A 20,513-nucleotide genomic window follows, 5' to 3' on the forward strand; every position below is an offset into this window, starting at 1 on the left:
GCAGATAATAAAGAAACTTATCAATGTTTTGCCCTTCATCCAAGAACGGTTCCTCTCCAGTCTAATTCCAAGATATGAATTACCTTGTTGGGCCGCCTGCAGTGGCAATGATTAGCAGTGGAATTGCTAATAGTCTGGTTTCCTTTGCTCTGGGTGGAAATTATCTGAGCCTGTCATCAGCTCTCAAGACCTTAGAGCCACTTCCCAGTTATGTTTCTGGGCTTATCCTACCCATGGTATGTGACCATCGGCTATACATTAGGAACAAGGAAGTATTTAAAAGACTCCAGACTGGGTGACTTTCTCAACATTGAATCAACTTATATCTCCTGGGAAATTTCCAGTACTGGCTGTAGAGTACTCTGCCTTGGGTGGTAGTAGTTCTGGTCAAAGTGTTCCAGCGTATCAGAATCAAATCCATTCAACACACGAAGCTCCCTGGGCTTCCAGTGAAGCTGCTGGTGATAATTTGAATAACTGTTTTTTGAGGATGTTTTGAGAAACTCAGATAATGATATGGAATGGATATTCAAACTCTCCTTTGCATATGACATAGTCAATGTAAGTATCATTTAAACTTATTTAAAGAACAACTACCACTGTTTTTGAGTTGTTATGTGTCTTGAGTTAAACTGAACCGAAGACTTCATAATCTTTGTAACTGATTACAATTTTTTACATTGACTTTATTACAAAATTATACAAAATACAATTTTTATTACTAGAAAAGACTTTGTAATACTTTGTAGTCGTTCCTGAAAATTCTGATCTTCTGCAGATCTCAAACAAAATGATCCCACTTCTCATTTTTTAAAAAGTTTTATTTAGTTACTTGACAGAGAGAGAGAGTGCACAAGCTGGTGGAGTAGCAGGCAGAGGTAGAGGGAAGAAGCAGGCTCCCTCCTGAGTAAGGAGCCTGACATAGGGTTCAATCCCAGCACCCTGGGATTTTGACCTGAGCCAAAGGCAGTTGCTTAACCAACGGAGTCATCCAGGTGCCCCAAAATGATTCCACTTCTAAAATTCACTGCTTCAATCAGATTTTCCAACCTTTTCTCCCTCCCTGATCTCAGTAATTAGCGAGAACTGGGCCACCACTGTTGGTTAGTATTTCAGTAAGACTTCACTGAGCATCTCTTAAGGGTTTGCCTTACTCTGGGCATTTGCATAGGAAGACAAAGACTTTCTTTTATCTCTGAATGGATTAAAATCTAGCTACAGGGAAAAAAAGGTCAGGAAATACACATGTAAAATTAAGTGGTGGGATCGTTAAAAATTAGGAAGATCTGATCCGACATCTTCTCCCACCCTGGGCTGCTCCTTCCTTCCCTTCACTGACTTTCCCATCCCTCCCCACCACACCCAGGGAAGCACTTTAGACTCTGGAGATCAGTCTCCTGCCACTGATATCATCCATCTATCTATCTATCAATCACTTATCGGCTCTGGAGAGAAAACTAGTAAGATCTCCCCAGGTAAGGTAGGGATAGCTAACAGATATAGCTTTTTCTGTTGGCATTTGATTTTCAAGAGGTATTAACCCCAAAGTTTCTCTGAAGAAATTCTAGGGTGGGTGAGAATGGCACTCTGAAAGGGAAGTCTCCCTGGTGGTCTTCAGTCACCTCAGGTCACTGAGTCTATCCCCCGCCTCATGCCAGGGGAGCTGAAGATCACCTGACGCCTTGCTTTAGAAGGATTGGTGTCTTCTGAAATAGAGTATGTACATAATGGGATGGTGTAAGGAAGTCAGAGTGAGTTAGGTCAAGGCACATTTAGGCCCTTTAAGGCATTTCTCTGCCAGAATTCCTTCAAAGGGGACTAAGAATAACAAAAGTTCACTACAGCTTCTCAAATCTTCCCCATTGGTGACTTTGACATGAACCCAAGCACTGGCCATGCTCTGTGGCTCACATTGTGCTTCTGGCCATCCCATAACAATCATAAAAACAGTTCTTCTCTGTTGGACCGGAACATTCTCTATACCAGGTACCAGAGAGATTCTGAGATGCCATAGACTTTTCAAGTAAACAAATGGATGTTGATTGAGCACCTCATTTGGCTCAGACCCAATTCTGGCATGGAGGGCACAGAGGAATAGGCTCATTACCCTGTCCCTAAAGAGTTCAGCCCAGTGGAGCCAGCCTGGGAAGGAGCTTTGGAGATTATAATATTCTTCTTGAGTGAGGGATGGACCTTCAGAGGAGTCATGATGCGTTAAGAGGAGGAAGGCAGTTATCATAGAAATTGTCTTGGGGTTTGAACCCTGGCTCTCCACTACTGGCCAGGTGCTCTTACCTACCCTGAGCCTCAGTTTCCCTGTGTATCATCTAAAGATGACAGCAGTGCCCACCCAATATAGTTGTTAGGAGAAGTAAGTATGTTTAGCACCATGCCCTCCTATAACAGGCGCCAGGAAATAAATGCTCATTGTTAGTAGGAGCGGTAGTATTACTATTATCAGAGATAACTTCATTACTAGGACTAACTAGTAATAAAAACATGTACATTTAAAAAGTTTCATTCCCATGGGACTCCTGGGTGGCTCAGTCCAGTTAAGTGTCCGACTTGATTTCGGCTCAGGTCATGATCTCAGGGTGATGGGATTAAGCCCCACCTTGGGCTCCCAGTTGGATGTGAAGAGTCTGCTCGAGATTCTCTCCCTCCTTCCTCTGCTCCCCAGCCTACTCACTCACGTTCTCTCTCTCTCTCAAAAAAATAAATAAATCTTAAAAAAGAAATCTAATTCCTCCAACGATCCTCTGAGGTAAGCCAGCCCTATCCAAACAATACCAGCTGCATGGGACTATTGGCCAGAGGTAATGTGGGGAGCTTAAAGTGAAGTGTGCTCGAGTGTAAAATTCACACCAGATCCAAAGACTCAGAAAAACAAACAAACAAACAAACAACCCCCCCAAAAAAAACCCAGAATGTAAAATAACTCATAATTTTTATGTCAAAATAAGATTTTCTAAATACATTGGGTTAAACAAAATATATTATTAAAGTTAATTTCACCTCTTTACCTGAAAAATTGAAAATTATACCTGTCCTTCTCTTGGACATTGCTCTTAATAACTAACAATTAACTCCATCTTTCTTTCTTTTTTTGTTTAAAGAGAGGTGAGGAGGGACAGAAAGAGAGGGAGAAAAAGAATCTTAAAGCAGGCTCCGCGCCCAGCAGGACTGGATCTCACAACCCTGATATCATGTCCTATTTGGTCTGTGACAATATACATGAAATCATACATTTCCACCAAGACAGGAAAAGAAAGCAAACCCTGAAGAGATGTGTGCCATCTCTAGGTGGGGACTACATTCCTAGGCTTTCGAGCACCCCTCAACATCTTCTTTATGTTCTAATGGAGTGAACTCTGCTAATAAACCTGGATATAAGGGTAATCAGTGATGACCGAACAAAATGTCTCTTGCCTGGGGTGGGCTTGGCACTAGCAGGGGCAGAGGAGTGGAGAGCTTCAGGGACAGCCCTGGTGCGTGGGGAGGTCTCCAAATAAGAGGGAATTCCGGATTGGATATAGGTCTCCCCAGATTTCGAGCCCAGACCTTGGCTCAGCCAGGCCTCTCCAGGTTTGTGTGAGTGGATTGCAGTTTCTAAAATGTAATTTAACTGTATTATCTCAAAAAACAAAAATTGCATTTTGGGGTGGGAGCAGGAGTAGTGTGTCCACAGTCCTGCTTTTGGCCTTAGCCTGCACTTCCAGTATTGACTTGGGGCTTTTGCTAAAGCAGGACGGTGATTCAGACCAAGATCCCTGCTGGAGCAGAGTGAGTCCCTGTACTGGTGATCATGAGGCCCAGGGCACCCTCCTTGGGGGCAGAGTCCATTCAGGGCCTCCTCGTATTCCTCCTCGCTGGAACACTGAGTGCCGTCACTGCCTCCTGCTACCACACCCATGGGTGACCTCACCCCCCTCCTCAGCTGGGCTTGGGAGACGTTCAAACCTGGCTGTTCCCGTACAGGTGTCAGGAGAATGGATGTGTTTGATCCGCCCTCCTCCTCCAGTACAATCAATCACGAGGGCACCGGAAACAGGAAAATCTAATGATTTAGGAGCGGCTGTTTTGAAGGCAACCCAACCTGGGTTTATCTTCTAGCTCTGCCCTCGCTATCGGGGAGCAATTTAAAACTGTGAGTTTAATCAATGGAAAACAGAGAATGAGAATATTAACCTACCTTCCGGAAAGACAGAATGTGATCTTATGTATAAAGAAAGCAAAGTGCATAGTACCAAGTACGCAAAGAAAGCTTTGTTGTGATTTATTTGCTTATCAGGGATCCAGACCACCCTTGTGAATTTTCACGGACCCTTGTGGCTTCAATGCAATGCTCAGAGTCATCTCTCATCTTGGACCTTCAGAGCTTTCTTCCGTCAGCCACCAGGCATTTGGCATTTGTGCAACTGGTCAAGGGCGGGGATGTGGGAATGGGACTGCGGCCATCCCAGTCCTGCTCCACCCCAGGCCAGCCCTGTGGCCTGGCACAGGTGAAATTTTTTGTTTCTCCATTTCTTTAGTTCCTTATTTGTAAGAGGAGGTTAGCGATAATACCACCTGTGTCATCTACAGGGTCGCTGGGGGACTTACACGAGTTGGTTCAAATAACGAACTTCGGTCAATACCACATAAGGCTAGCACTATAAACTTAAACCAGAAAAAGATCCAGTAAGACCCTTGAGAGTGACATGGTCAGGTTTGCTCTTGTCCAGAACCTCTGGGGTGAGGTGGGTGTGAGGAGGGGCCTGGGCTTCCCAGGCTGATGCAGGTAAAACGGCTCCACGACAGCTCCATACCTGCAGCATCCTGAGGCTGCTGCCTTTCTGCCAGCTCCCATGCTAGGTAGTTGGCAAATGGCTCAGAGATTTGGATCAAGGTATGGGGAGGCTTTATGTCTGTACTTTAAATCCAAGAAGCTGGAAATATTGAGTATACCTTATGGAAGGTCTTATGGTGACACCATCAAGGAAGGTAAGAAAATAAAGACCCCAGGATCACCCACAGTGGGGACCCCCTGTGTCCCTGCGCTACTGAGGTTACTTCTGAGATGCAGTCTGCCTTGTCCCCTTAGCCTTTGTTCCACTGCTGCTAGCCTGCCCTGGGAAATCTCAGTGAAATACCAGTATCCGTCCATCTAATCCTGCTTCAAATGTGACGGCTCTCCTTTTCGAATTTATCTCTTCTCTGTCCTCCTGCCATCATTGTTTCCTTCCTCATTCTAGGTCTTTCTGCAAGCCCTTCCCTGCCTATGGAAAGATCTGTATGCTCTGCCCTCCTCTCCCTTCCAAATGAGGCCGCACTCTGCCTTGGTGACTCACCCTGAGCTAGGTCTTCCCACTGGCACTCTTTTCCCCTTTTGGATCCTTCTCTTGATTTGGGCTTCTTAGCAGCAGTTGGTGGCATGTACCTCATGTGATCTGTAACTAATACAGGCTCTTGTGTTTAGGTCTAAGCATTGGCTTTTTCTTTCTAAGCTCACCAGGGGACTTTAATGGGCAGCCAAGGTGCGGACCAATAAAGGAGGGCAGGTGTTTTCAAGCTGTGGGCACACGAATTTCCTAGATCAGGTTAAAATACACAGTCTGATTAAGTACATCTGGGCAGGGCCCAAGACTCTGCATTTCTGCCAAGCTCCCAGGAGATGCTGGTGCTGCTGGTCCCCGGGCCATCTTTCAAGTAGTGGGGATCTAGGCCCATCTTAGAGATGGTCAAATAGGGGCCCAGTGGGATGGAGTGCCTTGCTTGAAGAGACTGAGTGGTCAAAAGAAGATGTGAATGCATGCCCTCGGAGTTTAGTGTTCTTCCTAGGCCTTTTCATAAGTAATGGTACTTTATTATTACATTATAACAATAGATATAAACCCTTAAGAACACAGGGGATGAAATGCGAATTTTTCAACATCCTTCATTTTAGTGCCTTTCTCTTGCAAAGTGCTCAAACAGGACCCTTAAGTGCATATAACAGAATGTAATAATCTATTATTATAGGATCATTATATGTAGGTAGGAATAGAATATAATATAGAATATAGAATATAATTTGGAACACGTAGGTAATAAGAGAATTGTCTTAATTATATGGTGTTGTTTCCATATTGTTGGTGTCCCTTAGCATATTTATTCATGTTTTTCATGACAATTTATGGTGGGGATGGGCTTCGTGTCACGCACCATGTCACATGTCTCATGAATATTATGCCATGAACCCGCCACGGCCATCTTGGGAGGTAGGGATTATTGTCACCTCCATTTTGTTGAGAAAAGTGAGGCTTACAGGGCAGAGTAACTTATTCTCTGTTAAGTGTTAGAGCTGGGGTTTCAATTAAGGAGACTGACCACTCAGTCAGACTCTATTGTATTTAGCTTATTATTATTATTAGCTTATTTGTTTTAGGCTGGCCTTGCCTTGTGGCTTCACACCAGGGGCCCAGAACTAGTCTTCCCCTACTTTAGGGTACCCCTACCCAGGTTGGCTCATGGGCAGGGGGCTATGTTAGTGGCTCTAGGACCAAATGAACTTAGAGATGGGCATGTCCCCCTCCCCTGAGTCTGTGTTTCTGTCCATCTGTTTCTGTCCATCTATTTCTTCCAGCAGGGGCCAGTGTTACCTACTCTAAAGCCTTTGCTTATTTTCACCCTTCCAGGGCATGCTGTTCTTCCATGGGAGCCCCCTGGGGTCCCACGGCAACCAGAAGCTTTCCACCTGCCTGGTGGACAGCTGGATGCAGGTGAAGATCATGGGTTTGGGGCGGGACCTACAGAACATCCATCGAGGGACCGACAAAGCAATTGGTAACCACTGGGAGATCTTGCACCCACTACTACTAGCACAGTGACCACAGGGCCCTTGACCACAACCTCTGCTTTCTGAAGCTCACTGGCTCAGGGACCCGCCCGGGACCTGCCTCTGGAGCTGACCATGTGTGGCTGTTCTAGCCACCCAAGGGTGGGAGAGAAAAATAACCTCCAGGGCAGTGAGTCTGTGGTGTGAGGTCCGAGGTAGGAGGCTGGGTCTCATCCTGGCCAAGCTGGGCAGCCGGAAGCAAATCACTGCCCTTCTCTTCAGGCCTCGGTATCCCACCGCGTCTTCATCCCACATCCTTAGAGGGCATCATCGGCAGGCACCCTAAACATGATCAGCTCCAGTGTCTCTTGAGAAGCTTGAAAAAATACACGTAGGTGGCCAGGTCCCATCCTACATCAACTGAACCAGACTATCTGAAGATGGAATCTGGGCCTGGGCATCCATGTGTTTTTTGTTTTTTGTTTTTTTTGAAGATTTTATTTATTTATTTGACAGAGATCACAAGTAGGCAGAGAGGCAGGCAGAGAGAGAGGGGGAAGCAGGCTCCCTGCTGAGCAGAGAGCCCAATGTGGGGCTCGATCCCAGAACTCTGGGATCATGACCTGAGCCGAAGGCAGAGGCTTTAACCCACTGAGCCACCCAGGCCCTGCTGTTTTTTTTTTTTTTTTTTTTTTTTTTTTTTTTTTTTAAAAAATAAACATATATTTTTATCCCCAGGGGTACAGGTCTGTGAATCACCAGGTTCTCGCAGCACATCTCATACCCTCCCCAAGTCCATAATCCCACCCCCTTCTCCCAAACCCCCTGGGCAACCCTCAGTTTGTTTTGTGAGATTAAGAGTCACTTATGGTTTGTCTCCCTCCCAATCCCATCTTGTTTCATTTATTCTTCTACCCACTTAAGCCTCCATGTTGCCTGCGTTTTTTAAAAAAGCTCTCTAATGATTCTCGCGCACATCTCAGGACAAGACCTTCTGCCTGGAGCCCAAACCTCCCATCCCCTTTTGCACATGCGCAAACAGAGGCTCGGTTACCTGAGCCTACTCCTCCACCATAAACTGAGCACCCTTGAGTCTCACCTCCCGCGCGTGTCCGGGGCCCTGACCACCCCTTCCTGGAGCAGCACCTTGCCAGCAGCCTGGCTGTGTGCACGTGGGGAGTTTCTGTCATATGGGACAGCATGATGCCTTACAGAAAAAGACAAAGGGGGAAATTCTCTACACCTGCTAGTGGCCACTCTATTCCCCATCTCCATATATATACACACACATATATGGGTGCATGTGCCTGTATACACCACACACACACACACACACACACACACATATATATATATACATACATACATATACATTTATTGATTGTAACCTACAGTGAAATAAACCTATAAAACTCACAGCAAACAGTAAATGTAGATTATACAAAATATCTGGAACACAGAGATCTTTAAAAACAGAATGCAGGTTGGTGGTTGCCCGGGGCCAGGGGTTGGAGGAGGGAGAAGCTGTTTGTTGGAACAAGATTTTACTTTGAGGTCATGGACATGTTTTGGGACTTCTTTGGGTCGTTGATTGTTTAATTCTGCAAAGGTACTACATGCCACTGAATTGTTTGCTTTCATGGTTAATTTTATGTTCTATGAATTGTACTTTAATAAATTAGTTTTTAAAATGTAGACAAGACAGAAAGGGGGAAGAAAAGGGAAGAGCCCTTCTAACCACACAGGCAGGTGTTGGGCACAGAAAAGATGTTAGTGCACGACCCTGATTTCTCTGTAGGCACATACCCACAGACTCTGATTTGCTCTTTAAGTCGGGCAACACTACAGCACATTTCTCAGGGACTGGCTCCCTTCAATTCTTCCGTGCTTCCCTGAGAAAGAGAGGTGGCTTTCGCCTTTCTGCCTGCCCCTTTCCCACTGCATGCTTCCCTCACCAAAACTACTGCTTTGCAGAGCTCTCTACTGGACAGTCCCCGAGCTGTTGGGGCTCCCAGAGGCGCCGTGGTCGGGCACCCCAAAGGGAGATGTTTACAGCTTTGCCTTCCTGATGATGGAGCTAATCCAACCTCCAGGACCACGGGCCTTTTGATGGCCTCGACAAGGTACCAGATGGTAAAGCTCAGAGTCTCTTTGTCAAGCGTTGGTCATGTGGGCTAGCTTTCAAATGTTTGCTTTTTAATTCAATGTTTATTAATTTAGGATTTATCTCATTGTTTTTCTTTTTTAAAGTTTATGTTCTTTTCTAAATTAAAAATCTAGTTACAGTTTGCCTATAAGAATAATCCAGGAACTCGGGATTACACACTTTATTCTATGATAGCAGCCAGGGCGATCCTGTTGGAAAGTGACTTTGGTCATGTCACTTCTGTTCACAGTGTCCTCCCCGGGCTTCCTATTTAGGGAATGAAAGCTAAGCCCTACCAGTGGTCTGCAAGATCACTAAAGCCCTCTCACCTGACCTTTGGGGCCTTCTTTATTAGTGTCCTGTGGCTACCATAATAAGTTAACCACAAACCTGCTAGAATTCAGTGACAGAAGTTTATTTACTTACAGTTCTAGAAGGCAGAAGTTCAAAATTAAGGTTCAGCAGGGCCGTGTTCTCCCTAGAAGCTTTAGGGAAGATTTATTCTTTGCCTTGTTTAGCATTTGGTGGCTGCCCGGGACTTCAAGGGCTTGTGGCCAAATCACTCCAATCTCTGCCCTCACCTTAACATTGCTTCCTCTTCTGTAGACCTCTCTTCCTTCAGTATCTTCTAAAGACACTTGTCATTGAATTAGAGCTTACCTGGAAATCTGAAATGATCCCCTCAACCCAAGATGCTTAAGTTTATCTGCAAAGAACTTTTCTTTAAATAAGGTCACATTCATAGGTTCTGGGGACTAACACATGGGCAAATCTTGTTGGGTACCACCATTCAGCTCTGTATACCTTCCTAATTCCATCCCTCATAGTTTGCTCCTTTCAGTCATGCTGGTCACCTCTTTGTGCCTCCCTCATGCCAGACACATTCCTACCCCAGGGCCTTTGCACACACTGTCACTTCTGCTTGGGCATCTCTCATCTCATATTTGTATATAAAAATTGGTTTTATTCTTTCTTAAGGACTACACAATTTTTCATTGTGAGGCTATGCCATGTATTATTGATGGATACACCTTCTGGTTGTTTTTATTTCTTGTTATTATAGTTGCTGCAGTGAGCATCCTTGTATCTTTGTGGACATAAAATTGAAGAGATAAATGTATTTTAAGCGTATTTAATTTTTTTGATAAATGCTGCCTAACTGTCTTTATAGGATTTATTCAAGCTTATTTTTTACTGAGTTGTTTCTTTTTTTTTTAAAGATTTTATTTATTCATTTGACAGATAGAGATCACAAGTAGGCAGAGAGGCAGGCAGAGAGAGAGGAAGGGAAACAGACTCCCTGCTGAGCAGAGAGCCCAATGTGGGGCTCCATCCGAGGATCCTGGGATCATGACCTGAACTGAAGGCAGAGGCTTTAACCCACTGAGCCACCCAGGCACCCCCTAAGTTTTTCTTAACACACATCCTATCATGGAATTAAGGGCAGAAGTGGTGGGAGATAAAGCAAAATTTGATCCAGATTGATTTAAAAAAAAAAAAGCATAGTGGGCGTAACCTCCAGCGCTGTTATTTTCTACTTTGACCGTGCACTAGAACTTCCCAAGGAACTTTAAAAACTGCTACTGCCTGGGTTTTAGCCAAGGAGACTCTAATGTCCTATACCATGATCTGGGCATCAGGGTTTGTGGGTGATTCCCACGTGCAGCCCAACCTGAGAGCCGCGATCTCAGAGCGAGCCCAGGGAGGTGTGCGTGTGTCAGTTTCTGAAGTTTCTCCTTTGATTTTTTTTTTTTTTTAATCCCTTTGCTTACAATTACTAGCCCTTTCCCAGGGGTCAGCCTCAAGTCTCATCTCTAGATCATCATGCATTCCCTGGAGACCTTTTTTCAAGTCGGGAGCCTTTCTGAATATAAGTAGTTGCTTTAAAAGCAGATTCCTGGGGCACCTGGGTGGCTCAGTCAATTAAGCGTCTGCCTTCAGCTCAGGTATGATCCCAGATCCTGGAATCGAGGCCCACATCGGGCTCTCTGCTCAGTGGAGAGTCTTCCTATCCCTTTCTCTCTGCCCCTCCCTGCCAGCTCAGGCTCTCTCCTGCTTGCAATCTCTCTCAAATAAATAAATAAATAAATAAATAAAATCTTTAAAAAATAAAGGTGGATTCCAGTTTCTAATCTATGGTCAGGAGAAATAGAGGGGAGACTCATTCAAAGAGGTTCATCCCAAATCCAAGTGCAACTGACCTTGGAACCGAGCAGCTACATAGGTCTTCCCAGATGGAGCCCAGGAAGGAGCCCATCTACATTCGCCAAGCTCAGCTACCACGGGATTGCACCAACTTTGGTGGAGGTAAGGGGGAGGAGGGAACAGTGGAGGTGGGGAGACTGTATACAGTTGGTATGTTTGCCCTTCACTGTAGTCCTATGCCCACAGGGTTAAATAAGAGCTGGCCATATGGGACTATGTATACACAGGCCTGCAACCAGGAAAAGTACAAGGTACACCTAATTTATGGACAAACACAATTCTTCTATTAACTTCTCGTATTTCCCTGCAAACAGTCCTGGTGCTGGGAACTGGCTAGATATCGGTTCTCTGCACACACTAGACCAGTGCTTTTCAAATTTTAGTGGGCATTGGGATTACCTGCAGAGCTTGTTAAAACACAGACTCACCGGGTCCCACGCTCAGGGTCTCTGACTTAGTGGATCCGGGGTGAGGGCCAAGAATTTACATTTTTTTTTAAATTTTAAAAGATTTTATTTACTTATTTGACAGACAGAGATCACAAGCAGGCAGAGAGGCAGCAGAGAGAGAGGAGGAAGCAGGCTCCCTGCTGAGCAGAGAGCCCCATGCGGGACTCGATCCCAGGACCCTGGGATCATGACCTGAGCCAAAGGCAGAGGCTTTAACCCATTGAGCCACCCAGGCGCCCCCAAGAATTTACATTTTTATCATGTTCCCAGAGGATGTTGAAGTCCCACAGTCTGAGAAGCCCCGGCCTAGTGTGACGCTGGACCAGCAGCAACAGCATCCCCTCGCATACTTGTTAGAAATGCAGATTTTCAGGCCCAACCCCAGGCTTTCAGAATTGGAAATTGGGGGGTAGGCCCAGAAACTGTGTTTTACCAAGCTCCCCATCCCCCTTCCCAATACACCGAAGAAGAACAGAATGGCCGCACATGACCAGCTCCGGAACATGTGTAATCCGAGCGGCAGAACCACAATTTGAATTTGAACCCGTGGGTCAAAGTTTTATGTCATTGTATCGATTCTTTCATGGCAGTTCTCCGAGCTGAATACAGAAAAGCAGGCGATGCGGCAATGATGATCCTCCGATCACCTCCGTGAAACCGCTGTGGTCCCACGTCTCAGGTGATACTTCATTTGGGACATGAAACACAATTAGCCATAGTATATCCTTTGTTAGAATGTACTTTCTTTCAGATTATTTTGGTGCATTAAAAATGCACTTAAATACGACTATGTACCCTGACAAAAACAAGAGAGTATTTTACACGGTTTTAGAACTTGTATTATTATTATGAAGTAAAGGCCATACTCTGTTCAGATTTCCTTGGGCTTTTTTGTTTATGTTTGTTTGTTTGTTTGTTTGTTTGTTTAAGAGGAGAAGGAAGGGCAGAGGGAGAAGGAGAGAGAGAATCTCAAGCAGGCTCTAATCCAGCACGGAGCCCGACACAGGGCACGATCTCACAACCCTGAGATCATGACCTGAACCAAAATCAAGAGCCGGATGCTTAACCAACTGAGCCACATAGGTGCTCCCCAGTGTCCTTAGTCTTTAACCTGGTGTCTTTCCTACCCCAGCTTCCCATCCAGGACACCGCAGTGCATTTGGCCATCATGTCTACTCCGTGTTCCTCAGGACTATTTCTCGGAGGCTGTCCTTAATTTTCAGACATTGTGCTTTTGAGGAGCATTGGCTGGGTATTCTGTATGATGTTTCCCATTTGTCTGATTATTTTTTCCCTCATGACTAGACTGGGCTTCTGCTTCTTGGGAGGAAGCCCACAGAGGTCAATTGTCATGTTCGTCTCATCATATCAAGGATACACAAACCCTGGTTCTTCTTACTGGAGAATTATATTGGAAACCAAGACCTAGATGCTGGGTGTGTTCATGGCTGCTCCGGTGCTGTTGCCTCTAGGCCCTCCCTGTGGCATGTGTGTACAATACCCTCCGTGTACACACCTTTCCACATCCATATCTACCTAGCTGTGTCTATATAAACTAAACATGACTTCATACTGACATTTCCAACATCATTGCCACATGGTTCATTTATTCTAGTCTCCCTATCACTTATCCAAACCTCCCTTTCCAACCGTGAGACCCTGCTCCCACCATCTGCCATCCATTTATTACTTATCCAATCCCAGAGTATGTGTGTGGTGCTGTCAGAGTCCTTATCCTGTCCCCTCATGAGCTGCAATCCTGCCAACTAGAAGATAGGGATTGTGAACGGGTCCTGTGTTCAGACGTAAGGGTCTCACGTCATTCTTTGGTCATGGTCTGCATCTCCCCTGGGATTGTCCAATAGCCTAATAGATATTGTTAAGAATTTGTGTCCTTTGAGGTTTACTCTCTATGCTATAAAGTTCGATGGATTTTGGCAAATACACAGTAACATGTATCCACTTCTACAGTATTATGGAGCATAGTCTGATTACCCGAAACAAACTCCGTGCCTCACCTGTTCAACGCTTTCTCCTCCCCAAACTAGTGGCAGCCTTTCATCTGTTTTCTGTCTCTATAATTTTGCCTTTTCTGGGATGTCCTATAAACCGAACCCTCCGTCGTGTAGCCTTTTCAGACTACGTTTTTATACTTAGTAATATGCACTTAAGATTCGTTCATGTTGGGCACCTGGGTGGCTCAGTTGGTGAAATATCTGCCTTTGGATCATGTCCTGATCCCAGGGTCTTGGGATCAAGTCCCCCATCAGGCTCCCTGCTCAGTGGGGAGTCTGCTTCTCCCTCTGCTCTCCCCACATTCAGGATATCTCTCTCATGCTCTCTCTCTCTTAAATAAAAAAATAAAATAAATAAAAAAGATTCATTTATATTGTTACACCCATTGTATTTTTATACCAAAACATGTATACATTGTTCTCAAATTATTATTTCCTTTACAAAACTTGGATAAGCAGAGTGTTTAATAAATGTCAGTAGAAGTCAAGGCCGAAGTGAAAGAAAGTAAGTTTACAAAGTTGGGCCTGGAGGCAGGACGTGGTAACATCTATTATTTGCTAAAATAACTTTTATGTGACATTGCATATGGAATACAACTTGCATAATGTGCACCCCAAATTCTTATAGACTCCTGAAGTCACATAGACGTATATATGCTTTACTTCAAGAAAAGTTCTATTAGAAAAAAAAAACCTAATCTAAAAACAGATTCATTAAAAGGTGCTTATATGTTTTACAGTAGGGTTCTGCATTTTCCAGGAGGTTCCGAAGTATTTCTCATAAAATATTCAGATTTCTCTGACATTCCTATCTATTCAATTTATTTAAAACTCAATTTACAAATTGAAGAGCACATATGTGTAACGTGTCCTTAATGGCACACAGTTTTCAGTCATTTGGCCGTCTCCACCCCACGTGAGTTTCAGAAATCATCAGCCGCATCAAAGACCCCACGTCAGTTCCACTTCGACCTCCCCTGTTGGAGGAGAAGGGGAACCAGAAGACTGTGGTCACGGTGAGGGAGTGTGGGGATGATCTCCAGAGAAAAGGCTCACTTTCTCTTCCGTCAAGAAAATTTTACAGAAGCCAGTTCCAAAGGGTGAGTGAGATACGGCACATTTTCTCCTAATCATGTAACCATTAGAATTTAGAAACTCTGTGGCTGTGATGGCTCCCGTGTGGCTCAGTCCATTCATTCGTCCATTCCTCCACTCATTCATTCATTCACTCACTCCTTCATTCATTCATCATCTACCCACTAGACGACTGCCACGTGCAAGACACTGTGTTACACGCTGGCTAAGTAGAGTGAAAAATTCTCCCTTTGTTTCACAAGTGATACAAAATGTATCAGACGTCCGCTCTTCACTGCCCTCCTTTGTTCATTCCAGAAACTACTAGTCAGTCGAGGCACTCTTTCCTCGGAAGTTCTGACATGGCCCCAGAATGTTTTCCGAATCAACATTCCAAGGGTCAGGACTCATCCATTGGGGTCGGACGATGGGATAAAAAACTATTCACCGACCTTAGAGTAAGGGATTAAATTATTCACGCTGCCCAAGCAACTTTGTCAATAGTCGCTTCCTTCACGTTAGGATGATAGTGTCTTCTTTTGGCACATTGAGCACCTGCGGGCACGGCCACGCTAGAAGCAGCTGGAGTTGATAGAAGGGCCCTGGGCTGGAAGTCTGGCACCTGCTCCTAACTTGGCCATTCTGTTGTGCATTCTTAACACAACAGTCCAGAATTCTGCATTTTCCACATCAAAATTGTTCTAAATGATACGTCTCAGGTCAATCATGACTTTTACTCAGAAAATCTGCTCTCTTATGTTAAGGTAAGTCTACCTCCTATATGAGCCTCAGTCTTCTCATCTGAAAAATGGGGAATTTAAACAATTTTTCTGAAGACACTTCTAAACCGAGAGCCTATGGGATCTAGAAGTGCCCCTTATATCTTTATCTGAAAGAAAACAGCTGGTGTTGTTCAGAAAAGAACAACAACACAACAACAACAACAACCCAAAAACCTGTCCTGAAATCTACGTTTTTGACTGACCATGACGGCGACCTGGAGAATGTTGGGAAGTGGGGGAGGGTACTGTTTGCTAAATGCTTGCTGAGTGCCAGATGCAGCTTTAGACACCGCGTGACCATTCTCTCCCTGGACCCTCAGAACAGCCCTGGGAAGTATGTGTTATTATCCTCATTTTCCAGATGAAGAAACTGAGGCTCAGGGAGATGAAGGGGGCAGGTCGAGGTCACAGAACTGGTCGAAGGCAGCCTCTGTCCTGCCGTGTGGCCTCATTGCCATGGTCATTTCACTTCTGTCTATGGGCAGCCCTGAAGTAGGGAACCTGAAGGGCAAGACATGTTTTCTTTTCTCAGGATGTAAGGCTGGAAGTTGTGCTCCATTCTGGCCCTAAAGTTCTTGGGAAAAGATGTTCATATGGGAGTGGTTTTAAAGCCACGTGAACATCCTAGACCGTGTGGTGAGCCAGCTGGAGGTGTGTGTCCAACACCTGGAGGCTGTGGTGGAAGAGAGGACCAACCAGCTGATGGCAGAGAAGAGGAAGGTGGATAGGCTTCTGTCCTCAAGGCTGCCTAGGTATCCCAGCACGGGGTGGGGACGGAGCTTTACAAAGGACCCAGGAAAAAAATAGCGTCACTATCTAAGAGGCGCCACATAGAGAGAATATTTATTTTGCTCCTTTAATAAGAGGAAGTCAGGTTCTTCTGAAATGGGTGAAGCATTTTGTAGGCAATCTGGTACACCCAAATTATAAAAGGGGATAGACCCTTCAAAGGACTAGAGAATGTCTTACGGAAAAGATGATGGCTGCAGCAACAGCAGAGCGACCACTAGATGGCGCTCTGCCCGCACGAGTTTGGTTCATTGCTGGCGCCCCAGTATTTTGGATTGTACTCCAAAACCTTTCTTTGCGCAATGCAATATGCGCCCATGACTTCAGATTAAAAACTCGCTTCATTTTTGGCTGTAATCGCATCTGTACTCTCTCTAAACACTTGGCAGGAGCATCTGCTGTTAAAATTTCTTGTGTGTCTTGACAAAGAAGCAGAATCGGGATTTGAAGGTATTGGTATAAGATTGGTGGACTAGGGCAAAAATATTGGTTTGTGGATTGGCGTCTGCTTCTTTTTCCTCCCGCATTTGCAGATTGACTCTTTACCATCAAACTCTATAGCCAACAGGGGAAAATGAGATGCCCTCCGGGAGAAAATCCTTATGGTAAAGGCATTCCTGTAACCTACTCTGCCCTCCTCCAATTTATACCCACCAAGGAAAGTATCTCTTTGGAGAAAATGCAGGTGGAGAAATGGGAGTCAGAAGAATCCCTTTAGGTGATGGAATTTTTGTTCACCAAAAACCTAATCCACTGAAGCCAGAGGGTCTATAAGCATGACTCTGCCAGGGTCTGTAGGAGGCGAGATGAGTAAGAGAGTCTGTTCAAAGCCAGTCCCTATTCTCTGGTTTCAGCTTTGTTGGAGAACAGTGCACAGCTGGAAGGTCTGTGGAACCGGAACATTTTGAATCCATGACAATCTTTTTCTCTGACATTGCTGGATTCACAGATCTGAGTTCTCTCTGGTCCCCTTGCAAGTTGTGATGCTCCTTAATGACCTGCACAATTTATTTGATGACATCATTAAAACATATGATGTGTGTGAGGTGAGACACTTGGCTCCTGGGCTATGAGGGGACACGCTCTCCTTGTCGCTGACTCTGGGGCTGGAGTGAGGGTGGACGCCGCCCTCGCTGTCAGCCAGGGAAGGCTCTATTTCAGGCTGGCATTCTATCCCGGTGCATGGCAGAAACTCAATATTTTATTCTTGTTTGTTTTCTTGGGAAAGGGCTTAATTAATCACAGATGTATGCGCTTGTCAAGAATCACTAGTTGCTCCTTGTTTCCTTCCATTATTTTATCTCGTAGTAAACACATTTCTAAAGAGGCATTGGCCTTCTACTGACTAATTCCTCCAGCTCGCTCCTGATGTTTTCTTCGTATTCAGAGAGGCTCACATTTACTGTCCTTTAAAGGTTGTCTTTGGACCCTATGTGAGTCTCACTTCCGTTCCTGTGATCCTAAGCAGTGTGGTTGAAGATGGGCCCCCAAGGGTAGCTATCAGACTTGTATCTAAAATGAGAAACAATGGTCTGCCTCGTACCACTCAGGGATGTATGAATATGGTTACCCAGAGTTAAAAAAAAAAAAAAAAAAGTTTGTTCAGGGGAGGATAGCAAAAATGAATAATTTGGATTCATTCAATGATGGATGCTTTGGGTGTTTTCTGAGTTTTCTGATGGGGCCGGATCCTGCAGGCAGGTGCCCAAGCTCATGCATGCCTGGGGCAACCACAGGTTTCCAGCTCTGACCTTGGTTGCAGGGCTCTGCCTGTGGCCCTGGGTCCAGGGAGATTTGGGGGGAGAGTGTGGTCAGGTCCACAAGGACATATCCTTAATGATTATCCCCCAGTGTTCCCCACAGATATGCCTCTGTTCAAGGGTGAAAGCAAAGATGGTGAGGATACTCACAAAGGTAGGTCACACGTACCCCCAAATGGAAGCTATTCTGCTCAGAAGGGCATCCTCTGGGATTTCCTCTTGGTGTTATCTTCCCTGTTATGTTTTGCATGAGTTAATACTAAATCAGAGTCAGTGTCTAAAGGGTGTATGTACCCGTGATGGGGACAGGTAGCCTAGAAGCAATCAGACTTGTGTATGGGTTGATTTTGTAAAATTTGGGGGTGACCAGTAGACAGAGGTGCTTTTCCTGCCTGGCTAAAGCCAGAAATTCCACCTTTACTGCATCATCTTTGGATTCTGCTAAAATGCATGTGTATCTGGAAAGAGTTGTACCTTTCAAGTTTACACTAGTCATTTATTCTCTATTGGGAATGCAGAATCTGAAAGGTAATTTTATAGGGATTTATCAGGGGAGAGAAGAGGACAAATCAGGCAGATACATGCATTTGTACATAAGTAGAAGCATACGTTGTGTCTAATGCATACCTATGTATAAAGGTATCTAAGAGCCCTTGTATGGGGTGAAGCTCTCGTATGTACCTTCAGGTTGGGTAAGATGAAGTCCTCTTGATGGATACATGCGATTCTTCAAGATTTACCCCATTTGTGCATTGCTTCCTGCTTAACTGGTTTTGAACTTGAATAGAGGAAATACAGTCCCCACCACTCTCAGAGTTCAGAGGAGGAAACAGTGAATGTGTGCATGAGGGCTTGGGGAAGGAAGGCTTTCTGGAAGAAGCAGGACAAGGGCAGAAACTCCCAGAAATGTTGGGACATGGAAGGAGTGGAAGTCAGGGGGTGTGGCTCTTCAAAGTTGGGGAGCCTCAGAGCAATGCCACTTTGTTGCTTTATTTTCAGGTGGAAATCACTGGAGATGCATACATGGTGGCCAGCGGACTTCCCACTTGCGATGGAATCCATCACGTGCATGAGATTGCCACGATGTCCTTGCACTTCCTCAGCACCATCGTCTACTTTGCGATTGGGCACGTGCTTGAGGAGCAGCTCGGGCTCCGGACTGGCATCCACACAGTAGACAGCCCTTGGCCTTAGGACCCATGGATAGCAGCAGGTGGTTCTGGATTCAAGTCCTAGGTCTGAGGTTTTTAGGACCCTGAAGTTGAATGGTAAACATTAAAGGGAAACAAAATGTTGAATTGTCTCTGTAAATGTGTTTCCAGCTAGCCAGATTACTTGGGAAGAGAGAAGACACGCAGAGACTCCAAGGTGTTGAACCAAAAGTTAGGAGGAGACCAAGAAGCAGGACAGTTAAATGGGGCTGTTATTTCCTGTGACTCTTTGATCTGGTCTGTTTTGGGTCAAACTCATGGGCATGTGACCTGTGCGGAAGCAACCATCACTTGGTTTAATGCTCTTCTTAGTTTAAGTATTAATGTATTTTTTTAAAAAATTATTAATATAATTATCACTATAATATTTTACAATATTAATAATAATTGTTAATTTTCTTAATTTCTTAATAAGTTTGGAATGAAGAGTTCCTTATTTTCATTGTAGACCAGGCCCTGTAAGCTATGTAGCTAGACCTGCTCCTACCTGTCCTCCGAGGCTTGACTAAAATAAAACCTGGCCCATAATCAGAATTAATTACTCCCACATTTGTGCCACAATTGCTTTGCTCACATCTCTAGTGCATGAATAACATCATCATTAATTTCTGTCTTAGCTTGGTTGTTATAACAAAATACTGTAGACTGGGTGGCTTAAACAACAGACGTTTATTTTCTCACAGTTCCGGAGGCAGGAAAGTCTGAGATCAGGGTTTCATTGTGGTCGGTTCCCATGAGAACCCTCTTCCTATCTCACCAAAGGCTGGCTGCCTTCTTTTCGTCACCTAGCAAAGAAAGAGAGTTCTGGTGTCTCCTCTTGGTATATGGGCACTAATCCCATCATGAGGGTCCTATCCCCAGGACCTCATCTAAACCTAAGTATCTTGCAAAGGCCCTGCTTGCTAATACTGTCATCTTGAGAGTTCGGGCTTTTGCAAGTGAATGAGTGGGGCTTACCATCGTTCAGCTTATCGTTATTGATTATGTTGTTTTCCACCGAAGCCAAGGATTCTGTCGGTTGCCTCTTTGTAAATGCAAAGAAGTGCTGCCAACCTCTGCCTGAAGAGGGCGCTTCAATATTTGTTGAATTGCATTCACGGACCTCGTGCGCTGGCGCAGGCCAGCCCTTGGGAAATGCAGATGGCCTGTGCCCTCCTGCTCTCCTTCTTGCAGGGTCCTGTGGGGCCGGTGTGGCGGGTATCCCCATGCCCAGGTACCATCTGTTCCGAGACACCGTGAACAGGGCCTCCAGAATGGAAAGCAGCGATCTGCGTGGGTATCATTGA

General features: G+C 45.0%; 1 pseudogene; it reads left to right on the forward strand.

Annotated features, from left to right (window-relative positions):
* Positions 1-20,513, forward strand: part of LOC101676747 — a 35,461-nt pseudogene extending 14,948 nt beyond the window's left edge.

The sequence above is a fragment of the Mustela putorius genome, unplaced genomic scaffold (assembly GCF_011764305.1).
Source record: "Mustela putorius furo isolate JIRA1106 unplaced genomic scaffold, ASM1176430v1.1 tig00003909_pilon_pilon_pilon, whole genome shotgun sequence".
Classification (NCBI taxonomy): domain Eukaryota; kingdom Metazoa; phylum Chordata; class Mammalia; order Carnivora; family Mustelidae; genus Mustela; species Mustela putorius.